The following is a 23131-nucleotide window of genomic DNA, read 5'->3' on the forward strand; positions in this document are numbered from 1 at the left end:
TCAGGCGGCTTTATAGCAGCTGCGCTCATTCCACGCATTCCCCGCAGCTGACGTCATGCGTCCAGACGTAGCGCGATTCTTCAATTTAAGCGTCTTATTTTAATTTAAATAAAATCCTAGCGTACTTTCCTTTTCCAGAAATATCTAATACTAGTTATACGCGATCCTAATCAAAAAGCAGATCGCACAGACACGGAGAAATTGAAATAAATGTGATGAGTCCTGCGCGGAAGTGAGAGAAAGTAGAGCGGCGGATGGATTTATTCCCGGTCACCTTTTCTCTGGCATCCCGGAGGAAGTGACGCAGCCAGCAGGAGCGTGACCTGAGGAACCTCAAACATGCGTCAATCCCGAAAAAACAAACTCCACCAAATGGCGGATTATCACCACAAACCGTAATTCCTCATCCACAAAGTATTAATGTTGTGATTTAAGGACATATCCGATCAGATAATCCAACAGGTAAGCAGCGGAGAGCAGTTTAAACGACTCTTTTCCATAGTTTTACTCTGAAGTGTTAGCACCGTTAGCTAAGTCGCGCTCGTAAATTTATAATTTAACATCAAACTCATTTACTTTTAGTAAATCTGACGCGTTTGGATGTTAAAATGCGAGTTTGGAGACTTTGACGTCTTAATTTATGAAGGGTTTGAGTCCAGTATGTGCGCCTGCGGTTTTGTGGTCACTTGTTGCTCCATAAAAAGTTAGTCAGACATTTTTGGCGTTTGTTTATATCCCGTTAATATTCTTTAAATGCATCTTTATGTTGACACGAGAGCAGATTTAGGAGCTTTAATGTACTTATAATTAATAATATGCTTGTTTTTAGAGATTTGCGGATTTAAAAGGCCTAAATCACGCTCTGTCTGTTATTGTTTTTGTTTACTCTCATTATTTTCATTATAACGTTAACGTTAGTCACATTGGAGAATTGTCATGTTTATGATAAATCTTTTTGACAATTTTGATATTTTCTTTTTTGTTTTAAATCTATATTTGCATATTTAGACATAAACGTAACCTTTTGAGTCAGTGTAACATTTGTTTGCTTTGAACTGTATGAATTGAGGTAAAGTTGGTTATATATTTTCACATTAAGACTTTCTCCCTAATATAATTTCACAAAAGTGCTATTTCCAAAATTCTAATTAGTGAAATCATATTAGCAGTCAATGGCTATCAAAGGATAACATGGTTCACAGTCATTTGAGCATGAAATAGTGCTAATGTTGTTTTGAAGTCATACTTGCATGTGATTTCAGACTGAATATTAAAAGTAGCGTGGTAAACAATACACTGAGCATCTCACCAGTTGTCACTGAACAAATGTGCGAATATAAAACCAACTTTATCTCAATTCTTTTAACAGTTTCGTTATTTCTTTTTATTATAAATGTATATTTGCATAAATAGATATAAGCATAACACCTTTTTAGTTAGTATAATATGTAAGTATTGGTTTCATTTGAATATACTGCTCTATTACTCAATCAAAACAATATCAATTTTGTTAAATCTTTGTGATAGTTTGTGCATGAGTGTGTTACATTTCTAAATTGAGGTAAAATTGGTTTTATATCTGCACATTCAGACTTTCTGCTTAATATAATTTTAGAAAAGTATTATTTGCAAATTCTCATTAGTGAAGTCATATTAGCAGTCAGTGACTATTAAAGTTCAACGTTGTTCACAGTCAAATAAATAGTGCTAATGTTGTTTTGAAGTCGTTCTTGCATGCGATTTCATACCCAATATTCAAAGTAGCATGGTAAACAATATAGGGAGCATGTCACAAGTTGTCACTAAATAAATGTGTGGAAGTAATAAACTTTACCTGAATCAATCATTTCTAAATTCAGCTTAATAAATGGATTATCTTCAACTTGGAGAGCATTGTTTATTAAATGCAACGATCAGCTTGATAACCAAAGTTGTTTGCGACTCAACAAAATATGCGAATATAAAACCAACGTTACCCCAATTTTTTTTTACAGTTTTGATATTTCTTTTTATCGTAAATGTATATTTGTGTAATTAGATATAAGCACATTTTCGAGTCAGCGTAATATTGAAGTGTTGGTTTGCTTTGAATATACTGCTGTATTACTTATTGAATCCAAAAAAATTATTTTTTTAATCTTTATTTTTGTATCTTTGACCGCTTGTGCATTTTTCTGTGAGTGTTACATTTCTAAATTAAGATAAAGTTGGTTTTATATACGCATATTAACTTTCTGCTTAATATAATTACTGAAAAGTATTATTTGCAAATTCTAATTAGTGAAATCATATTATCAGCCAATGACTATCAATGTATAACATTGTTCACGGTCAATGAAATAGTGCTGATGTTGTTTTTAAGTCATACTTGCATGCTAATTCAGACCAAATATTCAAAATACCATGGTAAACGCTATAGGGAGCACGTCACAATTTGTCACTGAATGAATGTACAAATATAAAACCAACTTTACCTCAATCTTTGCTTTAATATGTATGTATGTATGTATGTATGACTGACTGACTGATTCAAAACAATTTCAAAAATACACACACGCACACGCACACACACACACACACACACACACACGCACACACACACACACACAGTTCTTTAAGATATAAAAAGAATCTTAAAGAACTGTGTGTGTTCTATATACAAATTAATAAATGCCTTATCTTCAGCTTTGAGTATATTGTTTACAAAATGCAGTCATCAGCTTGATAACCCAAGTTAGTATTTTGTTTATAAAAAAAATCTCTCTAATTTCAAACATTAATTATTGTTTATAAGCCATCTGTGACACGCATAAACTAGTGTATAGATGTTGACTATAGAGCACTGACAAAGTTAACATTATATTATTGTTATTTAATGATTGGCCTAAAGTTGGTTTTAGATTCAAACATTCATTCTTTCTCCTTAATAATATAATTTCAGCATTGTTCACAGTCAAATAAATAGTGCTAATGTTGTTTTGAAGTCGTTCTTGCATGTGATTTCAGACTGAATATTTAAAGTAGCATGGTAAACAATATAGGGAGCATGTCACAAGTTATCACTGAGCGAATGTGCGAATATAATTTCTGTACCTGAATAGTGTTTATTTATATCGTTGCTCTACTTTATCGGTCTATGCTGGTATAGTTTAAATATATTTTCTGCAAATGCACTCTACAAAATCTTCCCAGAGAATATAAAAGTATTAAATATTTCCAAATCGAGTTATTATTAAGTTATTTGGTAAATAACACATAATAGTCGCATTAAAATAAAAATTGAAATATTGCAATATAAATCGCAGAAAATGAAAATATTGCAATATACGTTTTTTCCAATATTGTGCAGCCCTAGTTCACAGTCGATTAAACAGTGCTAATGTTGTCTTAAACTTCTATGCGATTAGTTTTTTTTTTTTAGACCCAATATTTAAAGTTGCGTAGTAAAAAATATAGTGTCACAAGCTGTAACTGTTCAAAAATGAATGAATGTGCGAATATAAAACCAACTTTACCTTAATCATTTGTAAATACAGTTTAATAAATGCCAATAAACTGCCTTAAAGTCATACTTGCATGCAATTTCTGACCCAATATTCAAAGTAGCAATTGAGGTAAAGTTGGTTTTATATTCGCACAAAAGTAACGAAAGAAATCTCTAAATTCAAACATTTTTTTATTGTTAATAAACCAGTGTATGGATGTTATTTACTGTTAGAGTTGACATTATAATATTATTATATTAGTCAACATTGTCAATTAAATAGTGCTTATGTTGCCTTAAAGTCATGCTCACATGCGATTTCTGACCCAATATTCAAAGTAGCGACTGGAGTAAAGTTGGTTTTGTATTTGCACCTTCATTCATTTAATGTTCTCTATAATGTTTACCATGGTACTTTAAATATTGGGTCTAAATTAGCATGCAAGTATGACTTCAAATTAACAGTAACACTATTCAATGTTGTACTTTGACAGTCATTGGCTGATCATATGATTTCACTATTTAGAATTTGCAAAGAATACTTCTCTGAAATTATATTATTAAGGAGAATGTCTGAAAGTGTGAATATTAACCCAACTTTACCTCGATCATTTCTAAATTCAGTTCAATAAATACATTATCTTCAACTTGGAGCGCTTTGCTTATTAAATGCAGCTTGATCAGCTTGATAACCGAAGTTGTAAGTGACTCAAAAGCAATGAAAAAATCTCTAAATTCAAACATTTATTATTGTTAATAAACCATCTGTGATGTGCATAAACAAGTGCATAGATGTTGTTTACTGTCAAGGTTAACATTGTATTAGTGTTACTTAGTGATTGGTGTCAAGTTGCTTTTATATTCCTGCATTCAAACTTTTTATCTTTGATAAATTTATAATTTCAGAAAGTATTAATTGCAAATTCTAATTAGTGAAATCATTTTAGCAATCAATGACTATCAATGTATGACATTGATCACAGTAGGGCTGCACAATATATCATTTTAGCATCGATATCGCAATGTGTGAATCCACAATAATCACAACGCAGGATCTGCAATGTGGAGTCTATATTATTGCTGACCTGGTAAACATTTCAGAACACATGAATATTGTGGAGTCATTTCATTTTAACCATAATGAATAGAAAGTTGCGTGTTATCAGTGAGTTAAAAGCATTTGGGCTCATGAAATTATTACATTATATAGCTTAAGCAAAAAATAGATTTTATTTAATTATTTATGCAATGAAGACTAAGCAACTTTATTGTACATTTAATTTAATTTCTGTACCTGAATAGTGTTTATTTATATCGTTGCTCTACTTTATCGGTCTATGCTGGTATAGTTCAAATATATTTTCTGCAAATGCACTCTACAAAATCTTCCCAGAGAATATAAAAGTATTAAATATTTTCCAAATCGAGTTATTATTAAGTTATTTGGTAAATAACACACAATAGTCGCAATAAAATAAAATTGAAATATTGCAATATAAATCGCAGAAAATGAAAATATCGCAATATACGTTTTTTCCAATATTGTGCAGCCCTAGTTCACAGTCGATTAAACAGTGCTAATGTTGTCTTAAACTTCCATGCGATTTTTAGACCCAATATTCAAAGTTGTGTAGTAAAAACTATAGTGTCACAAGCTGTAACTGTTCAAAAATGAACCAATATGCAACTATAAAACCAACTTGACCTCAGTTACTTAGTGATAGGTGATTGATTTCAACCCTCATGTGCTGTTGGGGATGTTTTTTATCCACTCTGGGGTGATTTTGAGGCTTAATTTAGCCACAAGTCTTTCTGTGTTTCAGCTAGCAGAATGATTTTTGCTGACAAATCTTATTTTAGGAATTTTTTTCAAACCTCAACAATACACACTTGGCAAATTTACTACTCTTGTTATGTTCGGGATGAAAACATCCGCTGAATTAAACTGCTGTAAAAATGCATCAGATAAATTCTTCACATTTATTTTGCATAAATCTGTTAATCAACCTCAGTCCTGATCAGAACAAATGTTCTAATTGCTTAGGAAATTACAGGATTTTAACTATTGAATTGCCAAATTCTCAAATGATGTCACTGATTTGGTGAAAAAACACACACAAAATGACACACAAAGTAATTGTGGACTGGATTTTTTTTTGTTTACCTTTTATCAAAGTCTTGGACATGTGAAACAACATTGCCTTTGATGCCTTGTTTTTGATTCATTTAAATTTTTTCCTTCCCTAATTTACTGTTGGTGCTGTTTTTGCTCCATTTACTTCAATTCTAACAACATTGTTGTGATTGCAAAGCCATGACCCCATATAATCATGCATTTCTGATTGTTGGTGGTTTTCCAGATAAAATTTGTCATATTTACTGTTGATCACCAGTTGGCACCATTAACCTTTTTAGAGGCCTGTGTTAAAAAGCTTTGTTTCTGGATTTTATACAGAATATAGCAGCAAATTTAAGTCCGTGTTTGTGTGTCTGAGTGTGTAAGAGTGACCTTTGTGCACTTACCTTTATGTGTCGAAGAAAAATAACATGTACATCTCCGCTCTCAGAACTACGTGGAGTAAACAATAACAATATTTATGCTATCAAATATGGTTATAATGGAAGTCAATATGTCAAAAACATAGACTGTAAAATATATGGCCGGAGTATCCGTGACGTCCCCCATAGGTTTCTGAACACTGCAAAAGAAGCTAAAAGTAGGCGCGGCCAACTGTCGCCATTTTGTTCGCGCGTCATCACACCCACGGCGGGATACTAAACAAGGGCAAAGAGGCGGAGAGTGGGCGGAGCTACAGACACCTGCTGGCACTTTGCTTAGACCTGGCAGACAGACTTTACTTTGGGAGAAACGCTTGATACTTTATTACCTGCGACTCGTTTGTGTTCTGACCACATGTGCTTGACTGTACACTATATCAATAAAGTGTTTAGACTTTTAAAAACACTGCTGTAACACATTGAGCCACTAAACATTGTTCTTATGATGTTTTTCTACAGGAGGAAAGCGCGAATTACTTCCAAACACTTCAGATATAGTGTGTGTTAATAAATGCAAGACTATTCATGAAATCCAGGCATAACACTGTATGATAACGCTTCAGATGACTGTTCTAGAGTCTACAGCTAATCAATCTGTCACATTCTGGAGTGCTTTACGGGTCTAAAGAACATTATAAATGATAAATGATCTTAAATAAAACAAATACATTTATAGAGATACAAGTATATAACTTTACTCACATGGGAAACGGAGGCCACATTAATGGTTTGTGAGCACAATTAAGCGCACACAGCATCCCATATAATCTGATACTTGTAAGAAATAATCCCAAAAGGCAACTGACTGTGTAAAGCAACATAAAACAACACAAAAATACGATGAATATGCCGAGATCAGTGGCTAATCTGCCAGGTTCAGCCGAGGTGAAGTGACGGCGACCAGCGAGACCTAGCTGTCACTCAAGTGGCCACGCCCTTAATTATGCAAACTTAATATAACCTAAAATAAAGGATATGAATGAGTTATAAAAAAATTCACCCCCTCACAGTTGTCATGGAGGGTAATAATAGCTATATATACCCAAATCGCTCTTTGTCCCAGGCTGTAAACACCTTTTTTTCTGCTGTAAAGTCGGCCATTCTAACAGTGGGCTCAATTGCAATTTGCTCTATTATGGAGCCAGGACTAGCGGAATTTTGATGAATTGCAGTTTCAGTTACTTCCGTATTGGCTTCCCGAGGGAGAGCGGGAGGTTGCCGCTTGGTCAAAAACAGCTACCAACAGTAGATTAAGGAGAAAAAACGAAAATCTAACAATGCATGAAAGCCAATGTTGTTACTAATCGTTCACATGTCCAAGACTGTGAGAAAAGGAAAATCCAGTCCACAATTACTGTTTATATTGGGAAAAAAGTAATTTTGTGTGTCGTTTTTGAAAATGGAAAATCTTCCATTTTCAACCTGTCGCTTAACCTAGAAACTGTGCCAACTCTAAATGACTACCGCCCTGTAACACTTACACCCATCATCATGAAGTGCTTCGAGCGGTTGGTCCTGGCACATCTGAAAGACTCTCTGCCATCCACACTGGACCCACATCAGTTTGCCTACCGTGGCAACAGGAGCACAGAAGATGCCGTCTCCATAGCACTGCACTCTGTCCTCACACACCTGGACAATAAAAACACTTATGCACGAATGTTGTTTGTTGACTTCAGCTCAGCATTCAACACTGTCATACCCTCTAAGTTACTGATCAAACTCAGAGACCTGGATATCAACGCGTCTCTCTGCAACTGGGTTATGGACTTTCTGACTAACAGACCTCAGAATGTGAGATCAGGCCACATCTGCTCCACCACCGTCACACTCAACACTGGTGTACCACAGGGCTGCGTGCTGAGCCCCTTCCTCTACTCCCTTTTTACCATCGACTGTAGGCCTGTGAACAGATCCAACACCATCATCAAATTTGCAGATGACACCACAGTGATTGGTCTAATCCAGTGTTTCCCAACCCTGTTCCTGGAGGCACACCGACAGTACATGTTTTGAGTGTCTCCCTTTTCTGACCCATTAACTTCAGGTGTTGGAGTCTCTTCTGATGCTATAAGTTGATTCAGATGTGTTTGATTGGGGAGAGGTTGAAAATGTGTACTGTTGGTGTGCCTTCAGGAACAGGGTTGGGAAACACTGGTCTAATCAGCAATAATGATGAGACTGCCTACAGGGAGGAAATACAGCGTCTGGCCACTTGGTGCACCGACAATAATCTGCTCCTTAACACCAATAAGACCAAGGAGCTCATTGTGGACTTCAGGAAGGGACGAACAGGCTCACATGATCCCATCCACATTAATGGGATGGCCGTTGAGCCTGTCTCATCCTTCAAGTTCCTGGGGACCCACATCTCTAAGGACCTTTCCTGGACCACCAACACCTCCAGCCTGGTCAAGAAGGCTCACCAGCGCCTATTTTTCTTAAGGCAACTTAAGAAGAACCAGCTTTCATCAGCCGTCTTGGTGAACTTGGTGAACTTCTACCGCTTTTTCCCCAGAGCTGTCTCCCTTTTGAACTCTGCCCCTCACTGACTCTTTTGCATTCTTACATTCTTTTGCACCAAAACTGCAAAAATCAGTGCTCAATTTGCTGCACCGACAACAAACACGCAAGATACACCACCAACACCACCTCTTTTTCCCAGCTCTCTGAGTCTGAGGTGTCCAATCTCGTGCTATCAAGCAATGCAACCACCTGTCCGCTTGATCCCATTCCCTCTCATCTCCTGCAGGCCATTTCTCCTGCAGTCATACCAACACTGACTCACATAATTAACACATCTCTTGACTCTGGTCTATTCCCTACTTCATTTAAGCAGGCTAGGGTAACCCCACTGCTAAAGAAACCCAACCTGGATCAAACGCTACTTGAAAACTACCGACCGGTATCCCTGCTTCCATTCATGGCCAAGATTTTGGAGAAAGTAGTGTTCAATCAGGTCCTGGGCTTTCTTACTCAAAACAACCTCATGGACAGCAAGCAATCTGGCTTTAAGAAAGGCCACTCAACTGAGACTGCCCTGCTCTCGGTCGTGGAGGATCTCAGACTGGCTAAAGCAGACTCTAAATCATCTGTCCTCATCTTGCTGGATTTATCAGCTGCTTTTGTCACGTATTTTTTTTACAAAATTTGTTTACAAAAATGCAAGTTATCTGTTTTCACGTTTTAATAAGAAAGAGTGACTGTTTATTTTAGGCAGTGTGTGTTTTTAATTTCAGCTGTTCATCGTTGATGTTTAATAAATTATTATAGATGGTAGACAGTGTGTTTCCTTTAATTATTTTGAGATCAAGTAATGCAACTTTATTCAAAAATCTCTGGCTTGTAATATGTGAGCATATTTACTGTACAAAACCTGTCAGTGAAGTACGAGGGCAAAAAAAAAAAAATAAAATAATAATTCATTAATCATAATCGAGTTAAAATGTTCACTTAATCGAGATTTAGATTTTAGGAGAAATCGTCTAGCACTAGTTCTCTTCTTTTGTAAAATTTAATAACATTCTTTATTTGTATATGCATGAATATCGCTCATTTTAAACCCTGTTATCTGCAGTTTTATCAGGAAAGCAGATAAATAGTGAGCGCTTGGGTGGTTAGTGTCTGCAAATGTCACTGCTAATCTGTTTTGCTGCGGTTTGTCTTGATTATCCAGGGACTCATGTGTTTGTCTGGTGGAGCCCTGTATAATCCAGCACCTCTCCATGGATTAAGCGCAGAGGAAAGCTGAATCGCATCGTTCTGTTGGAGGAAGGTTGCGGCGCGGGTTCAACATGCCCCTTCCGTTCGGATTAAAGCTCAAGAGAACCAGGAGATACACTGTGTCCAGCAAGAGCTGCCTGGTGACCCGCATTCAGCTGCTCAATGGCGAATATGTGGAGTTCACGCTTTCAGTGGAGAGTACGGGACAGGAGTGTCTGGAGGCGGTCGCGCAGAGGCTGGAGCTACGCGAGGTAGGATTGGTTCGCGTTGTTTTCCACTGCTAAGGCATCAAGTTGGTTTAATCTGGTTGGAATCACCTTAACAGCATGGGCGTGTGTTTATTTTAGCTCGCCGGGGCCGTCTGGAGTCTCGCCTATTCTAGGACTGCCACCAAAAGGCTGTCAAACACACTCAATGCATCTGTGCTGACAATTTAGGATGGTGTGTGTGCGGCTGAGAGTGTGTGTGTGAAAGTGTGCATGTAAGAGAGGTTGCATGTGTGTAAGAGAGTGTGTGTGTGAAAGTGTGTGTTTGTGAAAAGGGTGCATGTAAGAGAGGTTGTATGTGTGTAAGAGAGTGTGAATGCATTTGTGAAATAGTGTGTTCATGAGAGGGAGTGTGAGAACATTTGTGAGTGTGTGTGTGTGTGCTAGGGCTGGGTGATATGGGCAAAAAATCATATCCCGGTATTTTTAGGAGGAATGACGGTATTCGGTATACAGTATGTCACAAAAGTGAGTACACCCCTCACATTTCTGCAAATGTTTATTTATATATTTTCCTAGGACAACACTGCAGAAATGACTCTTTGACACGATGAAAAGTAGTCAGTGTAAAGTTCGTTTAGCAGTGTAAATTTATTGTCCTCTCAAAATAACTAAAAATACAGCCAATAATAGCTGAAGCCCTGGCAACAAAAGTGAGTACATCCCTAAGAAAAAAATTGAAATGTTAATATTTGTGTGGCCACCATCATTTTCCAGCACAGCTTTAATTCTCCTGGGCATGGAGTTGACCAGAGCTTCACAGGTTGCCACTAGAGTCCTCTTCCACTCCTCCATCACAACATCACGGAGGCGGTGGACATTTGACACCTTGTGCTCCTCCACCTTCCTTTTCAGGATACCCCAGAGTTGTTCTATGGGTTTAGATCTGGAGACATGCTTGGCCAGTCCATCACCTTTACCCCTGAGCCTCGTTAGCAAGCCAGTGGTCATCTTGGAGGTGTGTTTGGAGTCATCATCATGCTGGAACACTGCTTTGCGGCCCAGTTTCTCGAGGGAGGGAATCATGCTTTTCTTTTGTATGTCACAGTACATGTTAGAACTCATGTTTCTCTCAATAAAATGTAGCTTCCCAATGCCAGCAGCACTCATGCAGGCCCACATCATGACCGTCCCACCACCATGTGTAACGGTAGGCAAGACACACTTGTCTTTGTACTCCTCACCTGGTTGCCGCCACACACGCTTGACACCATGTGAACCAAAAAGGTTTATCTTGGTCTCATCAGACCACAGGACATGGTTCCAGTAATCCTGGTCCTTAGTTTGCATGTCTGCAGCAAATTGTTTGCGAGCTTTCTTGTGCATCGTCTTTAGAAGAGGCTTCCTTCTAGGACGACAACCATACAGACCAATTTGATGCAGTGTGCGGCGTACGGTCTGAACACTGACAGGCTGACCTCCCATCCCTTCAATCTCTGCAAATGACTAATTGTGCTCAATTTGTACATTTTCACTTAGGGGTGTACTCACTTTTGTTGCCAGGGGTTCAGCTATTATTGGCTGTATTTTTAGTTATTTTGAGAGGACAATAAATTTACACTGCTAAACGAACTTCACACTGACTACTTTTCATCGCGTCAAAGAGTCATTTCTGCAGTGTTGTCCTATGAAAGGTTATAGATAAATATTTACAGAAATGTAGGGGGTGTACTCACTTTTGTGACATACTGTATATCCGGTATTTTCCATAAATGGTTATTTGAGAGTTAAAGCCTTTATTAAAACTTTATTAAACATTTTTTTGAGCAAACACAGGGGTTTCCCTCACTGTTAACAAATAAACAGCAGCACAAAAAATAACAGCTGCACAAAATCTTTGATAAATGAATACACTACAGGGTTTTTACCTGCTTAACACTATACACAACACTTCAGTGCTGTTGTGCAACAAACATGCATTGTCAGAGCAAAAAAGCAACACACTTAAATAGTTACTAGGGTTGGGCCGATAGACGATGCCATCGCCACTGAACCCCTGACCAGGGACCAAGCAGAAGGAAAATGAATGAATGAAATGAAATCTGTCAAGTGAATTAATCAATAACATTAAAACTGACATTAATTAAATCTTAACAAACAAACAATACTTGGGATTTAGATTTAATGCAAGTAGAGCAATGTAAACATGCTTGTTAGATTCACATAATGTACTGTAAAAGCTTTGTGAAGCATCAATATCTGTGCATTGTCCATTACTAGAACAAATAATACAATTTATTAAAGTGATGTATAGTTTTCTACATTATATTCATCAAATCATGTTTTATATTCATCAAAACATAACTTGCATTAGCAAATAAAACACATTTACATTTAGTTATTTAGCAGACGCTTTTATCCAAAGCGACTTACAAATGAGGAACACAAGGTATAGGCCTACTGTGCAATAAAGAGGATGCCTCTCAGAAGCTGTCATTTATTCATCCTCACTGTACTCAAGGTCTCGGTCTCTTTTTCGTCTCTTGTTTATCTTCAAAGCATCCATGTGGGATATAGAACGGCATCTTAACTCTGTCTTTCGTGAAATGGAGTTGCTGTTTAATGTATAGTAAATCGGACTTATTCAAAGTAGCGTCGCTGCGCAAACAAACGTTATGAATGAATATTACACTTCCGACTGTACAGTGTGGTTTCTGTTTCTTATAATGCAGAGTTTTGAGGTAAGGGACATTTTCATTTGCCATTCACTGACAGTCGGACAGGCTCCTCCAGTTCATCAAACTCTGTCTTTTAAAATCTAAATCAGAATAAAACAGATGAAAGCCGGCGTATCAGCTCGCTGCTACATTGAAAACATATGATTCGATTCGTCCCTTCTAATTGGTTCTCGGAATATAGTAGCTTTTGCTGTCAAAGGCAAGTAGCGTTTAGCGGCTTTTGCAAACAAACTGTTATTTCTGAATGCGCTGACGCTGCAATTTTAGATGATTTCAAACAAAACAATTTATTGAACATGTACTATGTGCCTAAAGCATTCACTCAATGTCATTAGCTCATTCTTGGCGGAAGTGGCGTTTAGCGGCTTTTGCATCTGAATTCTTCATATAGTAAAGATAAAAGTGAATGATAGTTTTCAGGTATTCACTATTCAGGTACAGATATTGAATAATCAACACTGCAGAGTCTTCATTGTATATTATTTAATCTTTAATAAAGCTACAAAAAATGTCTTGTGAAATATTGAAATGTTCACACAGTCACAGGCCTTAAAGGGACCGTTTACTCAAAGATTAAAATGTACTCACTATTCAGTCACACTTCACTTGATTCAATACTATTTATCTTATTCTACAATGCGGAAGTGCGCTCGTTTTTGCGATTGTTTTAGGACTTCCGATTCAGTTGCCTACGGAAGAAATGACTAGAAATAATAAACAACAGAAAACGGTCAAACTACCCGCTCTACAAACAAGTGTTTGCATGATTATACTGAAAAAGTAGAATAATATAATAAGAAAAGATCAGTTTGCAACATAAAGCAGCATTACAAGCTGTTTTTACCTCTAAAAATGATTGGACATGAGCATTAGCCTTCTGACACAACAATCACAACAGTTAAAAAAAACAACCAAGAGGAATGGCAACCGTATCAAGAGTTATGTCTATAGCAGATAACCCTGAGTTCCTACCATCCAATGGATGCCACTTTTAAAACATGGTGCGATAAGGGTCTTATGATAATTGATCAGTTATTTAATGAAAACACTATGCACTCATTTTCTTATTAAAGACAAATATATGTCATCAAGCGATTTCTTTCGATACTTACAATTAAGAAGCTATATTACAAATCATAAAGAAAATGAAATATTCCAAAATATTCCTAAACTAATGTGGAACAGCATTTTATTGATATAAAAAAAACAAAAAAGACTACATAAAAGACATATAACAGATACATAATAGAATAATTCTGGAGTCAACAGATAACATCCTTCATATTAAAGGGCTCCTATGGTGAAAAATCTACTTTACAAGCTGTTTGGACAGACATGTGTGCATGTATGGTGTTTAGACCGTCATATTGGGGTGATATAACACACCCAGTCCTTTTTTTTCAATTTAACAACATAAAAAAACGGTGGACCAATTGGAGCGGTTTTCAGATCGATCGCAACTTTACGTAGCAGTGCGGTCCCCCCGACCCACCAATATTGATTGACAGCTGCGCGTATTAAAATGTCCCGGTAGTCACGTGTATAATCATATCAACAAGACCAGACGTGCGCAGAGCAGCCGGGAATAAAGGTGTGGTTCAGTTCGCTAGGATCATCAATCATCATTAAACTGATCAAGAGTGAGTTTTACAAGCTTAACATGTTTAAAACAGAGCATGTGTGTAATGAATTACAGTGATTTAGCTTAGCTTTACTTCATCAGCACAGCCGCGTCTCAGAAAATTATAAAGGAAGACACTTCAATCCCGAGGACGTTAAATCAGGTTATTTTGTACATTAATATAAGTAGATATCCATACAGCAGTGAGGATTAACCTGTATCCTGTCACATTTGCATGCAAAAAGAGTGCAAAGCTAAACAGGCGGTGTGTGTGTGTGTGTGTCTGCTGCGGTGTGTGTGTCCTGCTGCGGTGTGTGTATCCTTGTGTGTGCGTGTGTGCGCGTGCACTTGTGTGACTCTGCGATGCACCGCACAACAAATACTCATTGGTTCTTACTGTAGTATTTCTTACAAACGCTACGTGAGATCTGCTCCCTTTAAGGTCGTCTGTTGTCTGACGCTGCCGAGGGAGGAGATTAAGGCACGCAGAAAGGCACGTAGAAACGTGGGACGGGGAGGACTAGCCTTTAAGAAGCAGTACACCAAAACCGCCACCCTGTACAAAAAATGTATAAATAGGACTTTAATAAAAGGTGTATAAAAAATCTGATGGGTGTTTTGAGCTGAAACGTTACCACACAATTCTGGAGACTTAAGACTTAAATCTGAAAAAAGGGCTAACCTAGGTGCCCTTTAAGGCAAAATGGGAATCCGAAGTTAATGAAAAATTGAGGATGATATTTGGTAAAACATAGTTCAGAATCTAATAGCCGTAATTGGATAGAGTTCGACTGGGAAAACAAAAATCAGGTGTTTTAAACACCATTGATGGTCTCAAACTATGCAAACCGTCCACAGATAGAGGAATGCTCGAGGGCTTGCGAGAATGTGGGTAATCATGCACATATATTTTGGGGGATGTCTGAAAATACTTGCATTTTGGCAAGGGGGTAAAGATTGAGATAATGAAAATTATGCAGTTAGATCTACCTTTTACTCCCATTTTTCTTTCTTAAAGGGATACCCCAGATATATATAATAAAAACCAAGAGAATATGCTACATATACTTTTACTAAGTGCAAAAAAAGACTATAACAATAAATTGGATGAAGCCACACACCAACCATAGCAAAGTGGATTGAAAAACTGGAATCTATAAATAGAATAGAGTATATGACTGCTCAACTTCAATTAAACCTGGATATTTTTAAACAAAGATCAGCACCTGCCACTTTGTATCTGAACAGGACATCGTATTTCCAGCCCCTTTGAAACTGAAAATAATGGGGTTTTTTTTGTAATTTGTTTTAATTTACATGTAGGGTCGTTTTTTTTTTTTTTTATAATCGACTGCTGTCACTGAACGTTCTGTAAAATGTTTTAATGTAAAAAAAAAACTATTTTCTTTAGGTTTACTTTTTCCTTGATAGTTTTGATTTATCTTAGATTTTATAACTGATTGAATTTCTTTACTTTTGTTTATTTTATTATGTAAAGCACATTGATAAACTGTTTTTAAGGCACTATAAAAATAAGTTTTGTCTTATTATTATTAATATTATTACACCTGCAGATAGGGGTGGGCGGTACACTGGTGTCATAGTCATCACCGGTGTGACATTGCGCTACGACATGGATTTTCTAATACCGTCAATACCGTAATCAATTATGCGCCTTGAACGGCTGCATTTACATCAATAATAGGTAATTCTAAATAATAAGGCATTCAATTTTCTTCAAACGTTTAGTTGTGGTCTGAATACATGTCCTTATAGTACAGGGCTCGAAATTGCAACCATTTTGGTCGCATGAGCGCCCGAAATTTAATCTATGCGCCCTCATAATATATTTTGGGAGCATTTATGTGTCCGCTGTCAGATAACAGGGAGCTTTTGTTACTGCAGAAAATGCAAACGGCTGAAGAGTGAAAAGTGCACAGGTTTGCAAACCTCACCTAAAGTTATAATAAAAAATGGCGCAGATGACAGCGATCATACATGAGGTAAATGTTGATCCACCAGCTGAGATCAATCGAGTGTGATTCGGTGCCTGAATCTCGATGCATTGCATTCACCGCGTGTTCATCGCAAATGTCCGCTAAAATAAAGTCTAACACTGTAGACATCATCGCCAAAGAAACTCACCTTTACTAAGTTTACACTGAAACTACGGCTCATAACAAAGAGCGGAATTGCGCTGGTGGTCATCATGAGAATCCTGCTCTGTCTGCTCATAAATTGGTGCGGCTGACTCGCCTGCTTTATTCCACCAACACAGAGAAATGAAGATCAGCTCATAACGAGACTGAGCATTTACAATGACCCAAACCAAAACTTTTAAAGAGTGATAGAAGTGAGACTTTCTTTTGTCCGTTCTTCCTTGAGATGTATATTATTTTGCTATTTAAAGTAATACCAAGATATTATACCGTCACCGTTCAAAAGATGAAAAATACCGTGATATTAATTTTAGGTCATATCGCCCACCCCTACCTGCAAAGCTGATCTAGTTAAACACATGAATAACATTTGTCCTCCACCATGTAGATCAGGGGTAGCAAACTCAGTTCCTAAAGTAATCCAGCCCTTCTTCAACACACCTACCTGTAGGTATCAAACAAGCCTAAAGCACTCAATTAGTCTGATCAGGTGTGTTTAATTAGGGTTTGAACTAAACTGTGCAGAGCTGCGGCCCTCCAGGAACTGAGTTTGACACCTGTGATGTAGATGTTACTTTGTTCTGGGTGAAAGAGCAATGAAATGTGTGCGTGCGTGCGTGCGTGCGTGCGTGCGTGTGCGTGTGTGTGCGTGCACATGCTTTTCTTTAGGTTTTTTTAATCTTAGAATAAATAATCTTATTGTTACCTACTTACACACACACTCCCTCTTCAAATCACAGAATCTAAGCATCTTAAACCAACCGTACTTAAACACTTTTTTGGCTTATTATTATTTTTAAATTGTAGATTCATTTAAATGATTGTGTTTTTAATTAGTTTGAAGTGTTTTTTTTTTTTATAAAAACCTTTGTTTTATTATGTCTTGTAAAACTTTGTTAAATGCACTGTAAAAACTTATACTATTATTATTATTATTATTATTATTATTATTATTATTATTATTATTCTACCTTCATTAAGCTGATGTGGAGTTACACACCTGAATGACGTTCCTCCTCATGCATGTATTTTCTCGTGAGTGAAATTGTGTTCATTCCACAGATAACGTACTTCAGCCTGTGGTATTACAACAAACAGAACCAGCAGAGATGGATTGATCTGGAGAAGCCGCTGAAGAAGCAGCTGGACAAGTACGGACTGGCCCACCGTTTACTTTGGGGTGGTGTTTTACGTCTGCACCGTCACCCAGCTACAACAGAGATAACCAGGTGAAGGGCAGGAGTATTGCTGCCTCCAAATACACCTACTTCTACTGCGTCCTAAAAGTATAGACTTAGAAGTACATAGAGTTGAGTGTGTAAGCATTGGGATAAACTACTTTCTCAATACCGGAACATTATGTTCTTAGTACACGACCTGTCAATCATCTTGTCACATCATCTACATTAAACTTCCTACCGTATTGGAGATTTAAGCAGCAAGTTAATTTGGCATTCATGAGTAAAGTCAGGCAAATTCTGCATGTATGTTTTGCTGTTTCTGTGCAGAAGTTAGTAAAAATATATAAAAATCTGCAGATTTATGCACAATGTTTTTGGGACACTAAAAAATATCTGTTTCCTTATTTAGTGATTAACAAGTGTTTTAGGTTTATTTGCGCTTGTGAATTGCATTATGGGATGTTGATCTCTGCTCTGTGACTTTTGATGTTAAAAATTCAACTCAACATTTTAACAAAGTGACTTTTAGTGACGTTTTAGTAAATAATATAATGTTCAATTCACCTTTATTTGTACAGCGCTTTTACAATGTAGATCGTGTCAAAGCAGCTTCATATAGAAGATCATAGTGTATTGAAAACAGGTTCCGTTCAGTCTGGTTAATATTCGCTGCTGAGTCCAAACACTGAAAAGTAATCCATCAATGTGCAGCTCTACAAGTCAATTCAATTCAATTTAATTCAATTCAATTCACCTTTATTTGTATAGCGCTTAAACAATGTAGATTGTGTCAAAGCAGCTTCACATAAAAGGTCACAGTAAATAGGAACAGTGTAATTCAGTTTGTAGTCCCGAACAAGCATAATGTATAAGATAATCTAGAGAAATAAGTATGTAAAATAACACTAAATGTGCTGCAGTTTATTACAAGGTTTTTGTAGCGTAATATATAACACCAACCCAGACAATATAGCCCTGCAAACTATTAAACAATTTTAAAGAGCACATAGTTGACCTCTTTTTTCTGATTTAATATTAACATTCTGGTTCTTCTGAGTGTGCCAGTTTAGGTTCAGTTTAAAACACAATTCAGATTTGTTTATTATAATGTGTTAAAAGTGTCATGTTGGGGGCGTGTCCACAGCTCGCTGATTTAGGGGTGTGTTGCTTCACATGTTAATTAGTTTCGGCTTCCCGCCAACGTAACAAGGGGCGGGGCCATGAGCTCACCCGCTCTGCGTTTGCAACAGTCTGAAAGGCAGACTGCGAGAACGAGCTGGAGTGAGAGGATCAGCATTCAGTCGTACATGTACGACTCGGACACAAACCAAGCAGAGAGTACAAAATCATGTGTCTTTGTACAGTTTTACAGCCAACTGTGTGCTAGTTTCAAGTGTTGAGCTTGTACACCGAGACTAATAACCACGCACACTGAATTAACTTTGACTGAGGCACCGGATGCGCCACTCGAAGCCGCAACACGGCACACCAGACACTCTCTGTGGCGTGGCAGAGACATGAAGTGTCCCGAATCGTCGTGCCACGCATTTTGAATTCTAAACATAGGTTTCTGCAGCGGTCCGCGGCACCCAGCCGTCGACTTGAGTGTACCCTGATAGAAACCTATGTTCAGAATTCTAAAACGCATGCTAGTTAAGATCACAGGGAGCTTCTGGGATCACGAGAAATGCAAATGGCTGAAGTATAAGGTAGACTCAATGAGAAGTACACATGTTTGCAAACCTACCTAAAGATACAACCAATAATTCCGATTAGAGCGATAATGTGGAGAATATTGATCTTGTGTTGAGCCCAATGAGCCTTGCATCTAAAAATAGAGCTAGCGTGTTCCTTTAGTGATATCGCTTCGACTCACGCTGCAAATGGCGGACGTGAATCAACAAACTGAGGATATGATGACCTGCCTGTCAATCAATATTGGTGGGCGGGAGGACCACACTCCTACGTAAAGTTGTGATCGGTAAAACCGCTCCAGTTGGTCCACCGTTTTTTATGTTGTTAAATTGAAAAAAAAGCACTGGGTGTGTTTATATCACCCCAATATGACGGTCTATACACCATACATGCACATATGTCTGTCCAACAGCTTGAAAAGTAGATTTTTTTACCATAGGTGCCCTTTAAACCACTTTTTTAAACTTTTCAAGGTTAAAACTTCTTGGAAGAAAGATCAAATCTCATAATGCAATTCAAAAGCAGAAATAAATGGGGGTAAACAAAAAATACAAACATAAATTACAAAATACTGAAAACTGAAAACGGTAATTTTTTTTACAGTGTTATACTAACTAAAATGTAAAACGAAGCAAAAAAAATACCGTTTTAACATTTTAGTTACGGTTTACAATGTATATAAATCATATAAACATTTCCATATTAACCAAAAGTATTACTGATATTCAGGGTTTGACATCAACTTTTCTGATCACCAGCCAGTGTGGCTAGTAGTTTTCCAACATTACTAGCCCTCGCCATTTTCACTAGCCACAATTTTGGTGTTGGAAAAATATATTTTATAAGCATAAATATGACTTTGACATGTTAAAATGACTTGATTTGGATTTTGTTATGTCCACATGCCTCCTCGTTCATTTCACTTTTTGTGTATGTTGTGTTTGAGATTGCTCAGTGAGCATGAGCACGTCATGGTTTCATAGTGTTGTATTACAATTAGTTTTTATTTCACATGACTTATCAGAGCTCAAAGGATTTACTAATTTATCTCTATAACAACTAAAAAAAATAATTATTTCTTAGCCACAAATTTGAAATAATGTGTCAAAACCAAGCGGCACTCCCGCTCTCTCGGGAAGCCAATACGGAAGTAACTGAAACTGCAATTCATCAAAATTCCGCTAGTCCTGGCTCCATAATAGAGCAAATTGCAGTTGAGCCCACTGTTAGAATGGCCGACTTTACAGCAGAAATAAAGGTGTTTACAGCTGGTGCAAAGAACGATTTTGGTTAATTATTTATTACCCTCCATGACAACTGTGAGGGGGGTGAATTTTTTTATAACTCATCCATTTCCTTTATATTAGGTAATTCAAGTTTGCATAATTAAGGGCGTGGCCACTTGAGTGACAGCTAGGTCTCGCTGGTCGCCGTCACTTCACCTCAGCTGAATCCGGCAGATTAGCCACTGATCTCGCATATTCATCGTATTTTTGTTTTTTTGTGGCTTTACACAGTCAGCTGCCTTTTGGGATTATTTCTTACAATTGTCAGATGATATGGGATGCTGTGTGCATTAATTGTGCTCACAAACCGTTCACGTGGCCTCCGTTTCCCATGTGAGTAAAGTTATATACTTATACACCATCTCTATAAATGTGTTTGTATATTTAGGATCATTTATCATTAATATTTTTCTTTAGACCCGTAAAGCACTCCAGAATGTGACAGATTGATTAGCTGAAGGCTCTAGAACAGTAATCTGAAGCGTTATCATACAGTGTTATGCTGGTTCATCAATAGTCTTGCATTTACTAACACAGACTATATCTGAAGTGTTTGGAAGTAATTCGCGTTTTCCTCCTGTAGAAAAACGTCATAAGAACGCTTAGAGGCTGATGACTACAGTGTTTTTAAAAGTCTAAACACTTTATTGATATAGTGTACAGCCAAGCACATGTGGTCAGAACACAAACGAGTCGCAGGTAATAAAGTATTAAGCGTTTCTCCCAAAGTAAAGTCTGTCTGCCAGGTCTAAGCAAAGTGCCAGCAGGCGTCTGTACTCCGCCCACTCTCCGCCGCTTTGCCCTTGTTTGGTATCCCACCGTGGGTGTGATGACGCGCGAACAAAATGGCGACGGTTGGCCGCGCCTACTTGTAGCTTCTTTGCAGTGTTCAGAAACCTATGGGGACGTCACGGATACTACGTCCATATCTTTTACAGTCTATGGTCAAACAAGCAAAATACAGCTGTATACTATACTTGTTATTTAACAAAACATGTCTTAAATAAAACAGTTGACACCATTCACTACACATAAATGGGAAGTTAATATCCTATATCCTTTAAATAATGGTTAAAGAGAAAGCAACCGGTGCTACTTACAAAAAGACCGATCTGCAGCAGGACCGTGGGTGCATGAACATAATTTATTGTCCAGTCTATTTGAAAGAGAACCTATCACATCAGTTGCGTTTCCAGGCATGGTCATTAGGAAGCAAGGAAACAGGAGCGCCCAGGTGTTTTAAACAGTGCATCACATCAGCTGTTGCCGCGAGTGATTATCCCTTCATTCGGTATTCAACCGGCTTTCTTTTGCCCGCACGAGCAAAATTATATTCGTCAGTCATGCAAGATTGCATTTGCATGAATATTGGGCCGTCCTTATTGTGGAAGCCTGCTATTAAGAAAACTTGCAATTAAAAACTAATTTTCAACCAGCCAAAGTGGCTAGTGGAGGTGGCTGTCTAACCCGCCACTGAAATCTACCCACATTTGGCGGGTTGGCAGGTGTTAATGTAAAGTAAATATAAATTACTATATAATATAAATATATATTTCTCAATGATGGGCTAAAAAGCTGCAGATTCCATGTGATGAGTTTTTCATACTTTAGAAATCTCCTCAGGTGTTTGCTCTATTATTCGTTCAGAAGTGAATGACCAAACAACATGACTACGTTTACATGGACATCAGTAATCTGATTATTTGGTTTAATCTGAATAAGACAATACTATAATAATTATACTAATTAATAATGTAGTATTTTAACATACTGCATTTAGTACGCATTCATTCTGTTTTTAAATATGTGCAGTATGTGAATTGGGATGCAGCATATGTCTGGAATGATCAGATTAGAGCTGCTGGAATGCTTTACTCACTTCCTGTTTTTCACACAGATATCAGTATTATCTGCAGCTGAAGAAAGACGTTCTGGAGGGAAAGATCCCCTGCTCTATTGAGCAAGCCATTCATCTGGCCAGCCTGGCTGTGCAAGGTGTGTGTTTTTTCTGTCTGATGTTATGCTTGGCATTTGGGGGATTTCTGTGTACTTGACATATTAGAATTGATGCAGGCGTTATCCTGCACTGCCCAAGTTGCTCACATTTTATATTTAATGAAACGGCACTGCTGTAATAATCAGTCAGCGTTTTTATAATAAAGAATTCATAAATAAATGATTGTAAAATTAGGTATGTTAAATAAACGATGTGATTGATTTGCAAATAGAATCAATTTTAAAAAGTATAAGTAAAAAACAAAAGGTAACCAAATTTGTAATATAATTCAATGATTTTTAATAATAAATAAATAGATTATTAAAAATAATGCAAAATTGTAAAAAGAAAAAAAAATGTGGGAAAAAAAAAATAATAATGCACCGACATATCCATATTAGAATTGGTGCAGGTGTTATTCTGCACTGCCCACACATTTCAGTTTTAAATGCAACGTTGCTGCTGTAAAAATCAGCGCAGCAT

General features: G+C 37.3%; 1 pseudogene; it reads left to right on the plus strand.

The window, feature by feature from the left end:
• Positions 1-316: 316 nt before the first annotated feature.
• Positions 317-23131, plus strand: part of LOC130244127 (tyrosine-protein phosphatase non-receptor type 21-like) — a 56608-nt pseudogene continuing 33793 nt past the window's right edge.

Source organism: Danio aesculapii, chromosome 17, assembly GCF_903798145.1.
Source record: "Danio aesculapii chromosome 17, fDanAes4.1, whole genome shotgun sequence".
NCBI classification, from domain to species: Eukaryota; Metazoa; Chordata; class Actinopteri; order Cypriniformes; family Danionidae; genus Danio; species Danio aesculapii.